Source organism: Pristiophorus japonicus, chromosome 7 (assembly GCF_044704955.1).
Source record: "Pristiophorus japonicus isolate sPriJap1 chromosome 7, sPriJap1.hap1, whole genome shotgun sequence".
Classification (NCBI taxonomy): Eukaryota; Metazoa; Chordata; class Chondrichthyes; family Pristiophoridae; genus Pristiophorus; species Pristiophorus japonicus.
The window spans coordinates 28,862,922-28,883,725 of NC_091983.1; the positions used below are offsets into that span (position 1 = coordinate 28,862,922).

General features: G+C 46.7%; 1 protein-coding gene across 1 annotated transcript in view; it reads left to right on the plus strand.

Moving 5' to 3' along the window:
- Positions 1-20,804, plus strand: part of LOC139266575 (collagen alpha-1(XXI) chain-like) — a 463,005-nt gene that overhangs the window by 323,321 nt on the left and 118,880 nt on the right. The gene's annotated exons all lie outside the window — the stretch shown is intronic.

Genomic DNA, 20,804 nt, shown 5'->3' on the forward strand with positions numbered 1-20,804 from the left:
CAAGAATTTATCACGGGACGAAGTGGAGGCCCTGGTTACCGTAATTGAGGCCAGATGACACGAGCTGGACACCAGCAGAGGTCAAATAAAAGTTTCATCAAAAGAAATGAAGAAACGTGGTACCAATTTTCACAAGATTACTGTGCAATGGTGACCATCCCGCGGTCTGGAGACCATTGCAAAAAGAAATGGCAGGAGCTTGGTCAAGCAGCTGATGTAAGTAATATTTTCATTTATTCACTGGAATTGCAATTGTAAATGCATGCCCCACCCAGCAGAAAGACACCCCCTCTCAAAAGTTATATTTTCATCTTTGCAGAGGAAGGTGGCACACAACAAAAGAGAGAGAACTGGAACAGGAGGAGTCCCGGCAGATCTGCAGCCACTGACACCCTTGGAAGACAGGGTCGCTGCTTTAATGGGTCCTGCCTCGAGAAAAGCAACCACCACTGCACAAGGCTGGACCCACACTCGAGGGAGAGAGTAAGTCCTGCAAATTCCACAGTCTGGCTTTGCTAAATGTTAAGTACTGCGCGGGCTAGCCATGCTTCGGTTCATGGGGATGTCTCCGTCAGCTACGCTTCGGTTGATGCAATGTGCTATCATTCATCGTGGTCCTTCAAATGGGCCTGCTGCCTGCGCTGTGTGAGCCTACTCATACCACCCTGCCCCCTCCCTTGCTGCTAACCATTTGTCTGTTCTGTTATATTTTGCAGAACTTGAGGCCAACCCTGATGAGGCTGAAGCCGATGCAGAAGAAGATTCAGACATGGACGAGCCTGAACAGGAGAACATCTTTCAATCCGATCTTCCAGACCAAGAGCATGGGGGTGAGGGGGAGGGGGACGGGAGGATGAAGTCTCCACTGTTTTACTCACTCTGGAGGAGGTGCTACTGCCGTCAGTGAGGTGCCAGCCCCTTTCCTGTCATACGAGTGTTGGGACATTTCATGGTTTCACACAGTCTGAGGCTGCAGGTTCCAGTGGGGTTCAGAAAGCCACACCCAGGGCTCCACCATCCGAGGTTGCAGGTCCCAGTGGGATGCAGCCACAGGGTGAGGAGGGGAAAGAGAGCTTGACAGCGCTCTCCTGAGGCGCAGGATGTAACAGAAATGGTTCAGATAATGGCAATGAGTGGGGAGTGCATTGATCTTACTTGATCACTCCTGGACACAATCAGTGGGGTGGGTGATGAGGTACCAGCTCTGTCCTTCTGGCTGCTACTGAAACATGGCAGATATAGTGCTCTTGCGTAGGATGGACGCATCATGGGTGCACCCAGGGTATCTCGCATCAACTGCCATGATGCGATGCCTGTCATCACAGACGAGCTGCACGTTCACGGAGTGGTAGCCTTTTCTGTTCCTGTACATCTTGGAATCCTCCAAAGGTGCTCGCAAGGCGATGTGGGTACAATCAGTGCCTTTGGGAAGCCAGAAATCCTGGAGAAGTCCACAGCCCTGTCACGCATTGCTTGGGTGGTCATGGGGAACTTTATGTAGTCATTCCTCCGGGCATATAGTGCAGCAGTCACCTGCCGAATGCAGATATGTGTTGCATGTTGAAAAATGGCGCACACATCCCCAGTTGTGGCCTGGAATGATCCAGATGCATAGAATGAAAGTGCAGCTGTAATCCTCCTGATGCTTGTAGAGTGCAAGTCTGCTTTTATTAACTCACAGATCCCGGTTACAACTGTCTGCAGTTGCATCACTCAGGTGCAGGTATGAACGCCTGTCTCGATATACCCGACATGAGATAGGCCTCCTGCCCATCATCCTACGTGCTCTGAGGTTCCTCAGGTAACGATGCCTAATCAATCTTCTCCTCCGCAGCACCATCATGCAGAAGGCTTGCACGAGGTATGGCATTGTCAATATTGCCCCCATAATTTAATTGTAGCTATGCAACAAGCTCAAAACAGCAGGACAAAGCACTCACACCTTCTTTCCTCTCTCTCTCCAAGGTGTATGCCCTAGTATGGACCAAACCCTGGTCTGCACAAGCGCAATAGGCTTGCTTAGAATGGGAAGCTAGGCATTCAATGAAAACATATGGAGCAACAAAGTCTAATGCAATTCTTTAATTTTTGATTTTTTTCAAAGTACCACCCACCCGCCGAACGTTTCCTCACTGAGCTCGGGGGTCGGAGCATCGGCGGACAGAATCGCTCCCTCGCCCGGACACAGGGGCTCGGCTTCCACCTCCCCCGCCGGGCTTCTTTTGAAGCTGCTCTATAGCCTAAGGGTTCTCACCCCTTACATAAATGGCTGGCAGTTCAGTTCAGCTTCCACCCCCATTCCCTGCCACTCCGCCGGACTTCTTTTGAAGCCGAGCCCCTGTGTCTGGGCGAGGGAGTGATTCTGCTGGCTGATGTTCCAACCCTCGAGCCCGGTGAGGAGACGCTCAGTGGTGGGTGGTACTTTGAAAAAAATCTAAAATTAAAGAATTACATTAGACTTTCATTTTCTCCCTTTTGACTTTGAAACAATTAAGGTTTATGATGCATAATCTTTGCCTTCTTAACTCCCTCCAAAACTTTGCCTGAAAACAATGGCATCTTTCTGCGCCGGTTTTGTAATGTGCAGTGCTTTTTCTTAAGTGCCCAGAAGGTTTTTTGGGAGTGGTCACATAGGCCATTCAAGGAAAATTGTAAGTTGACCAAACTAGCTTAAATGTGAAAAATTGGCGCAGCCATTAGGTTACGCCCCTATGATGCAAAAAAATCGTAACCTAAAAAAATCCTATGTAACTGAATTACGCTGGCTCAGAAACTTTGGGAAAACTGGGAGATTTTTATTTTGTTCAAAAAAACGGTGCATGCCAAAAACACGGCGCAGATAATTGGGGAAAATTGAGCCCCTTAAGATGCTTGTTAATTAATGTGAAGTTGCCCATGAGATGCTAATAACACCTGCAATAGTGTTCATTATTACACTGAATTTATTTCAGATCGATTTCCATTTTCATCTGTAATTCTTCTGAGTTCATAGCAGGTCTAATGCAGAAGATCAAATGGCTCAGTAAAACCACACATTTATAGGGAGCTATAAATTAATAAGAATCTTAAGGATTTTTGTCAATGTATATGGTACTTTGTAGTTTTGAAAATATTTTGGATTTGAATATGAAAAATAGACAGGTAGAAAGATAAGATTATCTGATATAAAAAGGGTAAGAAACCCTAGTCCATCCCTGGTGAACTTATAAAGATACTAACCTCCATGTTTCCAACTTCAGAGCAGGCAGGAACAGGAAAGATGCTGGGATTTTTAATGTATGAAATATTGATTATTTTTGTGTGTAGAAGTCTCATGTTTTGTATGGGGGGGAAGTTTGAATTTTTTGGAAAAGGTTTTCTGAGACCACTTGCCATCAGTGAGGTCTTGCTTGAAACAGGTGCCTTAATGGAAAATAACAGATAGCTCATCCATGATTTTCTCAGAAGCTGAGCGTTATTTGCAAGGTCCTGCCAGCAGCATAGGTCCCAGAAATGGTCATTTTTTTATGTATGTTGGGCTTGTATTTTTGTATGTATGGGATTCACATTTCTTGTGTATACAGGTTGGATTATTTGTGAATGGGTACATTTTTGGTAAAGCGTTTTCAAGTTTTATATAAGGGACTTGTTTGTATGCGATGTTTGTATTTTCAGCCTTGCATTTCTGTAATCATACATGGCCCACTCATTGGCCCCAATATTAAAGGGATATGGGGAGAATGAAAATGGCCACAGTCACGGAGAGTCCTGCCAAATTTAACATCTCCTGCCCGGCCGCCAACAAAATTGAAAGGCTGTTCAGTTGCCAGGAGTGAAAACCTGCGACACAAGGTTGGAGCCAGGGATATTTGGGGACGGTCCCCGGCAATCAGAAGGGGGAAAGGTCAGAGATCGGGGCTTCTGGGGGTGGAGGGAGAGAGTGTCCATTGCAGTAGGAGGTAAGGCCAGACTTCGATGCTGGAGGAGGGAGGGCGGCCATGATGGTGGCAGGGGGGACAGAGAGCCCGCAATCGACACACAAGGAGTGTTGTAAAAGGCATTCACCTTCTTGAGTCGGCAGCTCCTGCCTCCCTTTTACTGCCGGATTTGTCGAGTTCTGGGAAACCTGCGCGGAAACTGTTAAATTTAAATCAGATTCCCAATTGCACTGTGGGAGCTTGACTTAAGTATGTTAATGAAGTGTTCTGCCTTTCCACGGGAGGAAAACCACCGCCATGAACGTGACGGCCAATGCGTATGCGGCGAGTGAGGAGGTGTTACCCCAGCCCCAACACTCTCCTGCCTGCCGTCAGTGAGGGGGGGTGTTAATATCGAGGCTATTATCTCATGCGTATCTGGTCCCCCTGTTCCAAATGATTAAACCAGTGTCGAAGTGTCTTATATTTAGGGGTGCGCCCATACTGACCAATATCTAACTGTACGATAGCAAAACCCAGGAGTGTAACAAAAGGACCCCTCTTATGATCTAAATTGGATATTGCGTCTTTTGCACATGCTCTCACATGTACTTCTCCAAATTTTTCAAAGGCAAAATGAGAATAATTGGTAAAACGGGGCCAAATATTAATCTCTAAATTGCCACCTTTCACTGACAGCAAGTGAACATACAGCCAAAGCAAGTTCCACTTAGATCAATCTAAACTACATGCACTGTCTCTTTTGGCATTAACTTTCTTTCAGACTACTTCATACTTAAAAAAACTGACATCCTGCATTTTTAGCTTCCAGCTTCAGGCCAAAGGCTGTGTCTCACAGTCCTCTGTTGAAAACCTGACTGCCCCAGTGTCCCATTTTCCTTTTCATGGAAGGTGATGTCTTCAGCTGCCTAGGCCCTAAGCTCTGGAATTCTCTCCCTAAACCTCTTCACCTCTCTATCTCTCTCTCCTTTGAGTCGCTCTTTCTTGTATTCTCTTAGTCTGACCCTACCTAATCTCCATTTTGGTCCCTAATCGGCCCCACCCCTCTTCTTACTACCAGTTTACTATTTATATGCCTATACAAGACTTTTGGATTCCCTTTTGTGTTAGCTGCCAATCTATTCTCATACTCTCTCTTTGCCCCTCTGATTTCTGTATTCAGCCTGGTCTCACTTGTATTAAGAACATAAGAAATAGGAGCAGGAGTAGGCCATTTGGCCCCTCGAGCCTGTTCTGCCATTCAATAAGATCATGGGTCATCTGATCTTGGCCTCAACTCCACTTTCCTGCCTGCTCCCCATAACCCTTGACTCCCCAATCGTTCAAAAATTTGTCTATCTCCACCTTCAATATATTCAATGACACAGTCTTTCACTACCCTCTGAGAGAAGAAATTCCTCCTCATCTCTGGTTTAAATGGGCTTTCCCTTATTCTGAAACTATGTCTCCTTGTTTTAGATTTCTCCATGAGGGGAAACATCTCTCTGCATCTACCCTGTCAAGCCCCCTCAGAATCTTATAAGTCTCAATAAGAACATCTCTCATTCTTCTAAACTCCAATGAGTATAGGCCCAACCTGCTTAACCTTTCTTCATAAGACAGCCCCTTCATCTCAGGAATCAACCTAGTGAACTTTCTCTGAACTGCCTCCAATGCAAGTATATCCCTCTTAAATAAGCAAACCAAAACTGTACCCAGTACTCCAGGTGTGATCTCTGTCCTGTACAGTTATGACAAAACTTCCCTACTTGTATACTCTATCCCCCTTGCAATAAAGGCCAACATTCCATTTGCCTTCCTGATTACTTGCTGTAACTGCAGGCTAACTTTTTGTGTTTCATGTGTAAGGACCCCCAGATCCCTCTGTACTGCAGCATTTTGTAGGCTCTCTCCATTTAAATAATAATTTTAATTTTTATTCTTCCTACCAAAGTGGTTAATCTCATATTTCCCACATTATACTCCATCTGCCAAATTTTTGCCCACTCACTTAACCTATCTATATCCTCAACTATCAATAACCTCTGTATTCTCAACCTGACATCTCTCATGTGCCCCCTTTTTCTGCTGCATCTTACTCTATCTCTTTCGTCATCCAGGGAGCTCCGGCTTTGGTTGCGTTACCTTTCCCCCTCGTGGGAATGTACCTCGACTGTACCCAAACTATCTCCTTTTTAAAGGCAGCCCATTGTTCGATTACAGATTTGCCTGCCAATCTTTGATTCTAATTTACACAGGCCAGATCCATTCTCAATCCACTGAAATTGGCTTTCCTCCAATTGAATATTTTTACTCTAGATTGCACCCTGTCTTTTTCCATAGCTAGCCTAAACGTAATGATACTGTGATCACTGTTCCCAAAATGTTCCCCTACTGACACTTGCTCTACTTGACCCAGCTTATTCCCCAGAACCAGTTCCAGCAATGCCTCCTTGTTGGGCTGGAAACATACTGATTAATAAAGTTCTCCTGAACACAATTCAGAAATTCTTCCCCCTCTCTGCCCTTTACACCAGAAACATAGAAACATAGGAAATAGGTGCAGGAGTAGGCCATTCGGCCCTTCGAGCCTGCACCACCATTCAATATGATCATGGCTGATCATTTCTGCAACTTTTGTACCCCATTCCTGCTTTCTCTCCATACCCCTTGATCCCTTTAGCCTTAAGGGCCACATTCAACTCCTTTTTGAATATATCTAGTGAACTGGCCTCAACAATTTTCTGTGGTAGAGAATTCCACAGGTTCACAATTCTCCGAGTGAAGAAGTTTCTCCTCATCTCGGTCCTAAATGGCTTACCCCTTACTCTTAGACTGTGACCCCTGGTTCTGGACTTCTCCAACATCAGGAACATTCTTCCTGCAGCTAACCTGTCCAACCCCATCAGAATTTTATGTTTCTATGAGATCCCCTCTCATTCTTCTAAATTCCAGTGAATATAATCCTAGTCGATCCAGCCTTTCTTCATGTGTCAGTCTTGCCATCCCAGGAATCAGTCTGGTAAACCTTTGTTGCACTCCGTCAATGGCAAGAATGTCCTTCCTCAGATTAGGAGACCAAAACTGAACACAATATTCAAGGTGTAGCCTCACCAAGGCCCTGTACAACTGCAGTAAGACCACCCTGCTCCTATACTCTCATCCTCTCGCTATGAAGGCCAACATGCCATTTGCCTTCTTCACCGGCTATTGTACCTGCATGCCAAATTTCAATGACTGATGTACCATGACACCCAGGTCTTGTTGTACCTCCCCTTTTTCTAATCTGTCACCATTCAGATAATATTCTGCCTTCCTGTTTTTGCCACCGAAGTGGATAACCTCACATTTATCTACATTATACTGCATCTGCCATGCATGTGCCCACTTACCTAACCTGTCCAAGTCACTCTGTAGTCTCTTAGCATCCTCCTCACAGCTCACACTGCCACCCAGCTTAGTGTCATCTGCAAATTTGGAGATATTACATTCCTATCAGTCTATATTAGAATGGTTGAAGTCCCGCATTATCACTACTCTATAGTCATTGCACCTCTCTATAATTTCCCTGCAAATTTGCTCCTCTATATCCTTCCCACTAATTGGCGGCCTATAGAATACACCGAGTAGTGTAATGGCACCTCTATTGTTTCTTAACTCTAATGAAATAGACTCTGTCCTTGACGTCTCCAGGACATCCTTCTTCTCCAGCAATGTAATATTCTTCTTCTTAATAAATAATGCCACTCCACCTCCTTTCTTTCCTTCCTTATCTTTCCTGAACACCTTATATCCAGGAATATTTAGTATCCAATCCTGTCGTTTTTTTAAGCCAGGTCTCCGTTATTACCACAGCATCACATTTCCATGCATCTATTTGCATCTGCAGCTCACCAACCTTATTTACCACACTTCTTGCATTCACACACGTGCACTGAAAATCTATCTTAGATCTTCTTGTATTCTCTCTTAGTCTGACCCCACCAAATACCATACTATTTCTTACTCTAGTGCTTTCTGTCTCTCCCAGTCCTTTGTGCACCTTGCTTCTCCTTTCTAATGCTACATCCTGGTGCTCATCCCCCTGCCAAATTAATTTAAACCCTCTCCAACAGCACTAGCAAACCCCCCCGCGAGGTCATTGGTCCCAGCTCTGTTGAGGTGCAACCTGTCTGGCCTGTCCGGGTCCCACCTCCCCGAGAACCGGTCCCAATGTCCCAGGAATCTCCCTCCTGCACCATCTCTCCAGCCACGCATTCATCTGCTGTATCCTCCTATTCCTATACTCACTAACTCGTGGCACCGAGAATAATCTGGAGATTACTACTTTTGAGGTCCTGCTTTTTAATCTCTTTCCTAGCTCCCTAAAATCTGCCTGCGGGACCTCATCCCTCTTTCTACCTATGTCATTGATACCGATATGGACCACAACCTCTAGTTGTTCACCCTCCCCTCTCAGAATGTTCTACAGCCGCTCAGTGTCATCCTTGAACCGGGCACCAGGGAAGCATCCTGGAATCACATCAGCAGCTGCAAAAATGCCTGTCTGTTCCCCTAACTATCGAGTCTCCTTTCACTATTGCTTTCCCGATCTTCCTCGTTCCCCCCGCCTCCCCTGTCTGTACAGCTGAGCCACCCATGATGCCATGCACTTGGCTCTGGCTGTACTCCTTAGAAGAGTGCTGAATATGGTTGGAGAACGAGATGCACTCAGGGGACTGCTGCACTACCTGCCTGATCCTTCAGGTAAATTGCATTTACTGCATACCCTTGTCTACTCTCAATGCTACCTCTTCAAAGAATTCAGTGAGGTCAGTAAAGCAAGACTTTCCCTTTTGAAATCATGCCGACTATTCATTATTATTATTTTGGTTTCCAAGGGTTGGATTTTCAGGTTGCTTGCGCCTTAGTTAGCATCCCGGAGGGGTGTTAAGTGGCATTTCTAGGCATAACGGCGGGCGTACTATTTAGGCTAATGGTTTGCGGCGACGCAAAAACTTACTGCCTCGCCCTCGAGTTTCACTGAGATCATGACGTCAATCCTCGTGCAACACAACGCTAGCGCCTCGGCTGCAAATACCGTCCCTTATGCCTCATTAAACGCCCACCCCAGGAATCATCTGAAAAAACAGGCAGACGGTATTGGCGCCGTTTTGAAATGGGAAGATGAGAATTCTACATAGCAATTCACATTCACTGCAATGGATGTGTCCAAAATGTTGTGTGGAGTGTTGTGTTGATACTCTATTTATTCGTTACAGCTCACTGGACGGGCATTAGGACCCTGCAGGATCTATTCACACTTGCTGTACTCATGCTGGTTCATGCCGGTTTGGGACTCCATTTTGAGTTGTATAAAAGCACAGTTAAATTAAGTTACATTTCTCCTGGCTCAGTTTGTCAGTTATTTACGCATACACAACATAATTTGGTGACAAGGATGACTCAAATTAACCTTCCACCCCCCGCCCTCCCCACCCCTGCCTGTCCCCCCGATTCCGTGGCCAAGATGGATAAAACGTTTTACTACATACATCACAGCGAATGGGCTATACGGCAACAACGTAACACCAGCTCGCCACCGTGCAATACTTATCCATTGCCTCGGCACTGAAGGTCAACGCATCTTTGGCCAAATCGAAGACACTGAGTCCTATGACAAAATGGTAAGCACCCTAGAGAACTATTTTGGGCCAAAGAAAAGTATCGTGATGGAGAGATACCAATTTCATAAAAGGGGGCAAGGGAACAGTGAACCAATTAAACAGTACATCATTTCATTAACTGAACTGGCCGCTATGTATAACCTTGGAGCATTCACAGAGAAAATGACCTGGGATCAAATTATTGAGAAAACAACAATCCCCCACATTCGGGAACGCTTGCTAATGTAGGATGACAAAATGACATTGGACAAAACAACTAATTTGGCCATCCAAATCGAATCAGTGCATTCCGATTCAAAAGCGATCAGATCCCCTGCTCCCCCTGTGCAGCAGACTGCAGCTACAGCCCATGTGCAAGGCATTCGTCCAAAGTGTAAATCACAGCAGAGACCTAGGGCTAGTGATAAGCCACCCCCTAACGTCCACTGGTTTAACTGTGGGGACAAATCACACTCAGCAAAGAGTCTTAACTGCCCTGCAAGTGGGAAGAAATGCTCTGCATGTGGTAAAATGAACCATTTTGCTAGTGTCTGTCGCTCATCGCAGCATATTCGACAGGCGGACAACCCCGATAGTGATGAACCCAGTATGGTTTACAACGTAAGTGATATTTCACACATCGGTACTGGAAAATTCAAGGACTGTGAGGTAAACATTGATGGCACGCCCATCTGCCTCCTCATTGACCTTGGAGCCAAAGTCTCCATTTTGAGCGAGGCTGTGTGCAAAACCCACTTCATGCACTTTAAACTGCAGCCCGGAACTTCCATTCTACATGCGTACTCCGACTCCAAAATTAAGGTACTTGGGGTCAGATCTGTCCCGATATACTACAAGGACATAACATTGGAGAAATTTTCCTTTTATGCCGCAAAGGGACGAAGCATCATGGGTGTTGACCTTTTTGACAAGCTTGGATTCACTGGATCGTGTCAAGACACCTTGTGCTGTGACTCTGTAGCCCAGAAAGTTTATTTCTCTAGCAGCGACTGTACACTTATTGGCATTAAATATAATGTTATGTGTAGCAAGTCTAGCCATAACTGCATGAAGTTGCTGGTCATGTTCTTCCATTGTCTGTCCATGGATTACAATATCATCAAGCAGATTGAGGGCTCCCTCTATGCCTACTAGCATAGTAATGACAATCTTCTGAAATGCACTTGGTGCAGAAGTTTACGACCCAATCGGGACACCTGTGTACACAGTGGACTTTGACAAGCAATATCCTTCAACCTTCACAGGGGTTGGAGTGACAACAAAATTCTGCCATTGTCCCCGCTTTGACCCTTCTGTCAAACCGGTTACACAGCGACTTCGCTGTCTCCCATTCGCGGTTCGCAACCAAGTATCCACAGAATTAATGTGACTCGAATCTCAGGGAATCATTGAGAACATCGACTCCTCACCCTGGATCTCGAACCTAGTCATTGCTTGGCATAAAAATGAGGAGATTCGCCTATGCATTGACCTGAAAGAGGTCAACAAGGCCATCATCCCTGACAAGTACTCTCTTCCTACCATCGATGAACTGTCTTCAGAATTCCACGGCTCAATAGTCTTTACGAAACTCGACATACACCACAGTTACCTGCAAATACCCCTAGCAGAGGACAGCAAACCACTCACGGCTTTCACGACGCATGATAGTCAGTATCAGTATCGACGCATGCCCTACAGATTATCTTCTGCACCAAGTGCATTTCAGAAGATTGTCACTACTATGCTAGCAGGCATAGAGGGAGCCCTCAATCTGCTTGATGATATCGTAATCCATGGACGGACAATGGAAGAACATGACCAGCGACTTCATGCAGTTATGGCTAGACTTGCTACACATAACATTACACTTAATGCCGATAAGTGTACAGTCGCTGCTAGAGAAATAAACTTTCTGGGCTACAGAGTCACAGCACAAGGTGTCTTGACGCGATCCAGAGAATGCAGGAGGCTACCAACATCAAAGAACTTTCATCATTCCTCGGCACTTGCAACTTCTATCTGAAGTTCGTCCCGCACTACGCGCACATTGTCGAACCACTGCACAAGTTGCTGCGCAAGGACGTCCCTTGGGAATGGACAGATTCCCAGGTTCAGGCATTCACCACGCTTTAGGAGAAAATCACATCCCCGTCCTATACATCAACATGGATGCATCAGGCACCGCCATGGGTGCTGTGCTCTCGCAATGGATTGATGGCCTGGAACGCCCAGTCACCTTCGCCTCTCGTACGCTCTCATCTGCATAACGTAAATACTCTACAGGGGAACGCGAAGCACTCACTTGCATCTACGCATGAGAATGCAGGCACATCTACCTCAATGGCAGGAAATTTTTTTCTACTTGCTACAACTGGATCTGGGCACAGACCACTACGAATCAGCCAATAGTCAGATCGTCTTCATCAGTATAACTTTGATGTATAGTACATCGCTCGCAGTTGCAACCATGTAGTTGACATGCTCAGCCACTCGATAACTGCTTCGGACTCTGGTGCTGACTTGTTCGCAGATAACGACACATATGTCACATCGCTCATCACTCAGTCCATCAGAAACCTTATCTCCTGCGACGAACTCAAAAACGAATCACAGAGTGATGCTACACTCCAGCACATGTGCCACTTCCTCCAGACGAGTGGCCTAAGCAAATTCCAGAAGACTTGAAAACATTCTACAGACTTCGCGATGAATTTCCCATTTGGAACGATGGCTGCCTAGTTTGTGGTGATAGAGCAATAATTCCCAAGTCATTTGAACATCACATTTTCTCATTGGCACACGATGGACACCCTGGCATTGTCCGCATGAAGCAGAGATGTTGTGATTCAGTATGGTGGCCTGGAATTGATACTCGCATCGAGGAGTTCGTCTCACACTGTGAAGCATGCAGTCTGAGCGAAAATGCCACAAACATCCAACCAGCACCAATGAAGCCCATTCCATGGCCAAAAAGACCATGGCAACAACTTCAGTCGGATATCTTCGGTCCAGTTGAAGAAGCTCCACAACACCAGCATTTCCTTGTTGTAGTACATGCCCTGCATTCCAAATGGCCAGAAATCACTACAACAAGTTCAGTGACCTCATCGATGATAGTCACTATTCTGCAGCATATGTTCACGAAGCGGGGTCTCCTAGAGGTCATAATCACTGACAATGGACCACAGTTTGTGTCTGACCAGTTCGTGGATTTCCTCACCCATCATGCTATCGAGCATCGCCTTACTGCTCGGTACAATCTTCAAAGCAACGGAGGTGTTGAGCGTTTTAACCGCATCATCAAAGAGGGTTTGAAAGCCAACCTCGCAGTAGGCCAAACATTCAATGAAGCGGTTTAAACCATTCTCCAAACATACCGTTCAACAGAGCACTCGCTAATGGGGAAGACACCTGCTGAGCTCATGATCGGGCGGAATCTTCACTGGCTACTGGACACTCTCAAACCCCCAGCCAAACCTGGCGCGAAGAGACCAGCAGGATGGAACAGAGGCACCGCTCTATTTCCCAACCAAAACCTAGAGCAATCACCGTAAGCTCCACACCGGTCTCAGCGTATCAGAATACGACCTGGCTATCTCAAGGACTTTGTCTGTGCATAGAATGTGGTTTTAAAAATGGGGGGAAATATGTTGCATTCATACTCTATTTATTTGTTACAACTAACTGGATGGGCATTAGGACCTTACGGGAGCTATTCACAGTTGCTGTATTCATGCTGGTTCATGTCGGTTTGGGACTCCATTTTATAAAAACACAGGTAAGTTAAGTTACATTTCTCCTGGTTCAGTTTGTCAGTTATACACGCGTACACAACATGGAGCTGAGATTTGCAAATGGCACTTTAATCTGGCATTACAATATCCTCACAGGGTCCGTGAGAGGGTTTATTGGGGCCAATATTAGTTTGCCAGCATCCCGTTCTGCATGCTATTGCCAGGTGGCATCATACTAGAAGAAGGGTTGATGGCCATGTTGGGCAACGGATGAGGAGAGGCTGAAGGAGAGGAGGGCTTACCCCCCATGTGTTTACAGGCACCAAAGCTCATACCTCCAGCTATCTAAGGAGCAGTGTGTGAGAAGGCTGCGCTTCCGAAAGGAAGTGGTGACAGAGATATGCCATCTCCTACAGGCAGACCTACAGCCTTCCAGTGCCAACAGGACTGTGCTGACCCTCACAGTGAAGGTTCTACTGCAAGAAACGTTATAACAACTTCATTGATAACCAAAAACTTTTTACAGGAATACTTTATACATCTAAGAGCATGTGCTCAAGGTTTTCCCAATCCTTAATGGTTCTTCGCCAGACACGTCCCCCCACCCCTTCCCTTCATCCCCCTCCCATGCCTGCTGCTCCTCCTCATTGAGCCTCAGCGCCTACAGCAAGGTTGCTTCAGGGTTGTTGTGCAAGGGGGCAGACAGTGCAGACAGCCTAGGAGGACGCCCTGGACCAGCTTTGGGCCTGGAATGTCCGGCTATGGACTGCTGCGCCTCAGCATCGGCGGAAGCAGTTTCCAATAGCTCAGATGTGGACCGCGTAAGGTGCATGGTCAGCGAATCACTGGTGGGATCCGGAATGCGGTCACCCTGAGGAAGGACCTTCCATCTCCTGGGAACCACTAACACTCAGATGGGGCTGGGCCTCAGCATCTGTAGCACGATGTGTCACCACAACTTGCTGGCCTGCTTCGGCACTGTCACTTTCCCGTTGGACAGTGGGGAAGACAGAGAGTATGGTAACGGTCAGCGACCGCATCACATCACCAAATTCCATTGTTGCTTGTGCCTGCGATGTGATTGATTCTGCAATGTGATTAAGGACACGCGCCACATACTCTGGCACACCACTGTCGCTGCTGAAGGCCACCTGCCTCTGTGAGTGGTCAAGTGGCCCCGCTGGAGTCCGGAGATGCAGGGACAATGCGAGAGGCAGCCTTCGCAACACTCACAGCAAGTTTGTCGATGCTCTCGGGGATCCTAACCAACTAACCCATGAGCTTGCGGTGCATCTGTGTGTTTTCACTGGACATTGCCACCAAGTTCAGGTCCTCGTCTGCATGTTTTTCAGCAGGACTTCTGTGCTGACTCACCTCTGGAGAGCTGGCCTCCGAGCTTCCCCTCCCGCTTGGCGTTACTTTAGACCACTGGGGCCAGGAGTCTCAGAGTCATCGAACCCCTGGAAATCGGCCTCTTCCCCAGATGTTGTCTCCGCTTGAGTTGCAACTGTTTGGCTCTGCGGTTCAAGCTGCAGACCTTCGTCACCACCCTCATTGTCTGCACCATGCCCAAATGTAGCAGGCTCCCGAGAAGGCATTGCAGCGTGTGGCAGATCATCTTCAGGCAGAAAAGAACAGACGTGTGGTTGGTAGAAGGGTAGGGGGCAGATTGATAGCAGGAAGGTGGCATTGCAGATGTAGATGTAAAGGTGCTAGGTTACTTCATGTTAGGTATCAATTAAATTACATCAGTCGCGTGTTCCATTCACATACCTTAACTACCCGAAGGGGGCTTGGCAGCACCCTTGGCAATGGTGTGAACTGGTGTGCCCATGAGGGCCGAGACTCGTTGCTCAACTTCTGTTAGATTGAGGAGCTCAGGCTGTCCGCCTCCTGTCCAGAGGTGCTCCCGTCTATTGTGGGAGAGTTTCATCTGCAAAAAGAACAAGAAGAAGGGTTCAGTAAGGGTCCACCTCCTGAAGTGCCATATATGCCTTCCATAGTTCAATAGCTGCGACTATGTGCATGTGCAAATGTCTTCACTTCAATTTATGTGGCTGTTGAGTAAGTCTTTACAAACAATGAACGGAGGTGAGAGGCAAGTAGAATAGCAGCTCACGATGATGCCAATGAAACGCATATCATCAGTGACAATGTAGTCTGAGGAGGCTTGACAATGATTAGGGTACAAGAGAATATGTGCATCCTGAATGCAGAGGTAATGGCTAGGGAAGATAAAGTTCAGCTTTCTGCTGCATTCTACAACCCACAGCATGGCCTGCAACACATTGAGAAGGGGCAGTTCCATCAAACATTTAACATTGTGTGAGGCATTGATCTTGGCAGCATGGAAGGCCTACATAAATGTTAAGGGTACTCACCCTGACGCCGTCGTAAGGTCGTTGAATTTGTTCCTGCATAGAGTGCCAGTCCTGGCCAGCATATCTGCTGCTGAGATCTCCTATGCCATCTCACATCAGATGCATTTAAATATGCTGGGCAGCGGTCTCCCTCCCCCAACAAGATTCAATGATTTCCACCTACTTTCTTTCCACAGCCGTATCTAAGGCCTCAGACACCTCTTGGGAAAACCTCCTGGTACGCTGCCTGTCCTGTTGCTGCTCCATCTCTGCAGAAGTGCGACTACCTGGCCAAGTCTTTTGCGCATGTGCATAGGAAGCCACCGCACCCCGAAATGTCAACTTCGCCCGGGAAACTCGAAACGCATCTGCACATGCGCAAAATGGTGATCTTTTTTACTCCTGCATTTTCGGCTTGGGCGCTAAAAGTTCCTGTTGTTACGCTTGATTTAGCGCCTCTGATCATTAAGCCTCTTTTTTTGCCGAATTTTTCAGACTAGGATGCAAAATGTTCCTAGGTGGTATCAAGACCGCCCCACTGCTATTACTGCCCCGAAATCACCAAAGCTGAAAATCCAACCCAAAATGTTTTTCTATTTTCTCCTTTAGTAGGTATTCCATTATTTTCCTACCACTGATGTTAAGCTGATTGGTATCGCTTTCCACCCACATCCCCCTCCGCCTCCCCCGCCCCGCAACCCTACTTCCTTCTGTGTCCGCCCCTGGAAAAAAACTCTCCCAACTCTCTTACAACTGTCCAGCCTTTGACCCTCCATTCGCTATGACATTTCTGCAGCTACCGATCTGATCAACCACACCTTTGATGCCCTAGTCCCTATTAAAACAATCACTCTCTCTCACCCTGACCATTCCCCTAAGGACAGTCCTCATCTTTTCTCCCTTAAGTCCAAGGGACACAGACTTGAACATATATGGCGAACACTTGGTTTAGCCATTCACCACCAGATCTGGCTGGACCACATAAAGCATTATCGGGTCCTGCTCTCGTCTGCCAAAACTGCTCATTATTCCAGAATCATTCTGGAATGCAAAGAAAAACCCCGGCTTCTATTCTCTACTTCTAACCATCTTCTTAAACCCCTCCACCCTAACCTCCGACAACAAGTGTGAGGAGCTCATGGACTTCTTTCTCTCTAATTTGAGACCATCCGTTCAGGTGCCTCTGCCATTTCCCTTCCTTTCCTTAGCACACCGTGCCAAACTTTCTCTAAAATTCCCCCCTGCCCTAGCCGTGAACTTGCATTTTTCTCCAGTTTCTCTCTGATCTCCCCTCATGACCTCTCCATGCTTATCTTGTCCATGAGACCCACTTCCTGCTCCCTCGACCCTATTCCCACCAAACTGCTGACCACCCAACTTCCGTTTCTGGCTCCCATGTTAGCTGACATTGTTAACAGTTCTCTCTCCTCAGGTACTGTCCCCTTTCCTTCAAATCTGCCATCACCCCTCTCCTCAAAAATGTAACACTTGACCCCATCTCCAACCTCCCTTTCCTTTCCAAAGTCCTTGAACTTGTTGACGCTCCTAAATTCGTGCCCATCTTACCCGGAACTCCATGTTTGAATCCCTACAATCTGGTTTCCGCCCCTGCCAGAGTACCGAAACGGCTCTCATCAAAGTTACAAATTACATCCTTTGTGACTATGACAAAGGTAAACTATCCCTCTTTGACCTTCTTGACCGATATGCAGCCTTTTACACGGTTGACCACTCCATCCTCCTCCAATGCCTCTCCACCATCGTCCAGCTGAGTGGGACTGCACTCCCCTGGTTTCATTCTTACCTATCTAATCGTAGCCAGAAAATCACGTGCAATGCCTTCTCTTCCCTCTCCCGCATCGTTACCTCTGGTGTCCCCCAAGATTCTATCCTTGGCCCCCTCCTATTTGTCATCTATATGCTGTCCCTTGGCATCATCATCCAAAAAAAAGGCACCAGTTTCCACATGTACATTGACGACACCAAGCTCTATCTCACCACCACTTCTCTCGACCCCTCCATGGTCTCTAGATTGTCAGACTGCTTGTCCGACATCCAGTACTGGATGAACACTCCTGGCTGACCTCCCACATTCTACGCTATGTAAACTTGAGGTCATCCAGAACTCGGCAGCCCGTGTCCTAACTCGCCCCAAGTCCCATTCAACCATCACCCCTGTACTCGCTGACCTACATTGGCTCCTGGTTAAGCAACGCCTCGATTTCAAAATGCTCATCCTTGTTTACAACTCTCTCCATGGCCTCGCCCCTCCTTATTTCTAAAATCTCCTTCAGCCTCACAACCCCCCAAGATGTGTCTGCGCTTCTCAAATTCTGCCCTCTTCAGCATCCCTGATTATAACTGCTCAACCATTGGTGCTGTGCCTTTAGCTGCCTGGGCCTTAAGCTCTGGAACTCCCTCGCTAAACCTCTCTGCCTCTCTATCTCTCTTTCCTCCTTTAAGACACTCCTTAAAACCTACCTCTTTGACAAATCTTTTGGTCATCTGCCATAATTTCTTCTTATGTGGCTCGGTGTCAAATCTATTTGTTTTTACTTACAACACTCCTGTGAAGCACCTTGGGATTTTTCACTATGTTAAAGGCGCTATATAAATCCAAGTTGTTGTTGTTGATGCTGATGGAATAGATGGCAGCTGTAGTTGAGACGACAGAAGCGATCTGTCAATGGTGAGAGTAGGCTACCGACCTGCTGTCAATCTTTTCCATTTTGACAGTGGACCCGCCTCCGAATTCTCCCTCTCAATGCCAGTAAAATTGCAGCCATTGTTTCTTATCTCATCTTCCGATGACATGTCCACCTGATCTGTCTCCCTGGTAAATACTGAAGCAATGTAATTATTTAATATTTCTGTTTTTTCGCTATTGCTGCCTGTAATTTTATCTTGTCCATCCTTTAGTGGCCCTGTTCCCATCCAGACTTTTCTTTTTTATTTATGTGTCTGTAGAATATTTTGCTATTTTGTTTGTTGATAATTAATTTAAGATTTTCTCTTTGCCTTCCTAATTGTTTTTTTTAACTTCTCTCAATCTCTTCATATTCTCTCTTGTCCTGCTCTCCCCTGCCTTCCCTCAAGATCAGAGTCAGTCCCTCGAAGTGAGGATGACTTGCTTCCATGCCAAAAAAGGATGAGTTCACAGATGTTTCAATGAAGGACTTAATATTCCAGGTCCTAAACTGCATTCTGAAGGGTGGAAGATGCCTGTGCATGGATTTTATTAACGTGGGGTGGCCGTTGCACACCAGCCACCACACGGGGCTTGACAGAGCTAGGTCTGGGTCCAGTGGCAAGGATTATCCAAGACGACTGGAGACCTGCTCTGCTGCACGGACCTAGTGCGCACCTATATCGCAGTGTGGGCTGGTCCATGCTGCCCCTGGACCCCTGGCCCAGAACTCACGCCTCTCCTGGGCCCTGATCACGTCCCTTTACAGTCCCGCTCCTTCGCCCCAACCTAGCTGCTTCTGTTGTATCTGTCCATGCTCCAATCACCGATCTGGTCCTTGATGACGTCACTCTTTGCTCGCCCTCCTACACAAGCTCACGCTGCTCCCTGATGTAGTATGCCTCCATGCTTCTCCCAAGGCTGCTCGCTGCTCCTTTCATGTCCCCGACCTGCTGCTGGTGTTCTCATGCAGGTCAGGGCCTCCACACTGCTCCAGAGGTTGGTCGCTGCTCCTTTTATGGTCCCGACCTGCTGCTGTCATCGTGTACTTAGTGTATGCCTCTTTCCTTACCCTCAATTTTTTCTCTTATGTCTTTATTCATCCATGGTGTCTCATTAGTGTTTCGTTTGCTCTTATTTTTTAGTGGAATATATTTTTCCTGGACTCTGTTGAACAACATTTTCAATGTTTCTCATTGCTGTTCTACATCATTGTTTGCCAATATTGTTGTCAATTTTTTTTCCCCAATTATTTTTTTATTCATTCTTGGGATATTTGTATCGCTGGCAAGGCCAGCATTTATTGCCCATCCCTAATTAAGAGCATAAGAAATAGGAACAGGAGTAGGCCATTTGGCCCCTCGAGCCTGCTCCACCATTCAATAAGATCATGGCTGATCTGATCTTGCTTCAACTCCATTTTCCTGCCCATTCTTCATAACTCTTGACTCCCTTATCATTCAAAAATCTGTCTATCTCCACCTTAAATATATTCAATGACCAGCCTCCACAGCTCTCTGGGGTAGAGAATTTCAAAGATTCACGACCCTCTGCGAAAAGAAATTCCTCCTCATTTCCATTTTAAATGTTAATTGCCCTTGATAAGGTGATGGCGAGCTGCCTTCTTGAACTGCTGCAGCTGTATGTCAAAGGTACTCCCATAATGCTGTTAGGGAGGGAGTTTCAGGATTTTGACTCAGCGACAATGAGAGAATAGTGATATATTTCCAAGTCAGGATGGTGTGTGACTTGGAGGGGAACTTGGAGGTGTTTGTGTTCTACTGCGCCTGCTGCCTTTGTCCTTCTAGGTGGTAGAGGTCATGGGTTTGGGACGTTCTGTCAAAGAAGCCTTGGTGAGTTGCTGCAGTGCATCTTGTAGCTGGTACACACTGCAGCCTCGGTGTGCCGGTGGTGGAGGGAGTGAATGTTTAAGGTGGTGGATGGGGTGCCAATCAAGTGGGCTGCTCTGTCCTGGACGGTGTCGAACTTCTTAAGTGTTAATGGAACTGCACTCATCCAGGCAAGTGGAGGGTATTCCAATACACTCCTGATTTGTGCCTTGTAGATAGTGGAAATGCTTAGGAGGGTTAGGATGTGGGTCACACACCGCAGAATACCCAGCCTCTGACCTGTTCTAGTAGCCACAGTATTTCTGTGGCTGCTCCAGTTCAATCGCTAGTCAATGGTGACCCCTAGGATGTTGATGGTGGGGGATTCAACAATATTAATGCCATTGAATGTCAAGCAGAGTTGGTTAGACGATCTCTTGTTGGAGATGGTCAATGCCTGGCACTTGTGTGGCACAATAGTTACTTGCCATTTATCAGCCCAAGCCTGAATGTCGTCCAGGTCTTGCTGCATGTGGGCATACACTGCATCATTATCTGACGAGTTGTGAATGGAACTGAACACTTTGCAATCATCAGTGAACTTCCCCACTTCTGACATTATGATGGAGGGAAGGTCATTGATGAAGCAGT